A 1,419-nucleotide genomic window follows, 5' to 3' on the forward strand; every position below is an offset into this window, starting at 1 on the left:
ATCAAATTAAATTTGCACTAGCCACTGCTGGGAAGGGTGGATGAAGCTCTTTTTTTGTTTTTATCAGGAAAGAACATACAGCCAGAAAATGTAGTGGCAGAGCCAGCTGTCCTCTAGACAGCTGATTTCACAGATAAGTTACTCCCCAACTGCGCACAGTATAGATCTGATCTTGCAAGTGGCCCCGTGGGGACACATCCCGCTCCCACGCAGAGCGGTGCCGGTACAGGACAAATCAATGCATGCTATGGCAAACAAAACTCATCTTAACGCACACGTTTTTTTAGCCTTGATTGAGCCTCTTGAAATCAATGGAAATATTTCCTTTGCCACGCGTGTCTGCATCACGCTGATCCCGTGGCTTGCAGGGCGGCACTGCGGGGTCCTCCACTTCGGGCTGCACAAAGGCCCCCCAGTATTTAGCAGCACACAGGGGTGTCCAAAAAGCCCAACGCTGGGTATTGCCTCCAGGGGCAGCAGCAGAGCTGCTTTCTTCTCCAGCTCCTTTCTTCCACCTTTAACATTTATTTATATAAATCCTGCAAAGCCTCCTGTGGTTCCACCAAACCGTGATTTTATCCACGGGGAAAGCAGACACAGCGCTCCTCTTTCCCCTCCAGCACCTGTCTGTGCCCACAAGTGACCCAAAGCACAGAGGAAACGGCCCTATATGTTCCCGGTGGCTGTGGGTGCCTGGAAGGGCTCTGGGGTGGGCTGGAACCTGGGGGGGTGTGGGCTGCCAGCTCTTAGCTCAAGGCAAATGCAAGACTGTGGATTTTATAACTTTTCCTCTGTACTATAAGCTAAGTTGAACTATACTGCATTACCGTGTGTTATTTCATTTGTTTTATTTAAATAATAAAACCCTAAACATTCTCCCCAAAAGGAGGCTCCCATCACCACCTTTAATTTCTCAGCAGGGCTAAAAGCTTCGAGCCCTGACACAGAGCACGGGCAAACCAGACCTTTACAAAAGCTCCCAGCCAGCCCAAACGCACATGGGACCTCCCCAGAAAGTGCAAGGGCCGTATCCCCGGCTGTATCCTCCGTCAGATTTCAGCAGAGTAAGAACCACTTTGGGACATACGGAAAAATGTTATTTTTGCCCCTTCTGGAGCCCAGCTGAAGCGGCTCCCACTCCCCAGGGGGCACACAGGGCAGGGATGTGTCCACCTTCGGGAGAGGGGAGGTGGGCAGAGGCGCTGCCGAGCACCACGGCCCCATCGCAGCCCCGCAAGCGACGGGCGGGGGAGCGGGAATCACGCTAAGTTCCTAACACGATGGAAATCTAAAAAAATACAAACTAAATAAACCGCTGAACAATTTCAAAGCCCCGTGCAGGGTTCCCAGGTTCTATCTCAGCCTGTTCAAAGTCCCTGCGCAGTTTGGCAGGGGGGGAGCGGCGGGGGGGAGGGTGGG

Source organism: Pygoscelis adeliae, unplaced genomic scaffold (assembly GCF_000699105.1).
Source record: "Pygoscelis adeliae isolate BGI_AS28 unplaced genomic scaffold, ASM69910v1 Scaffold100, whole genome shotgun sequence".
In the NCBI taxonomy this organism is placed as follows: domain Eukaryota; kingdom Metazoa; phylum Chordata; class Aves; order Sphenisciformes; family Spheniscidae; genus Pygoscelis; species Pygoscelis adeliae.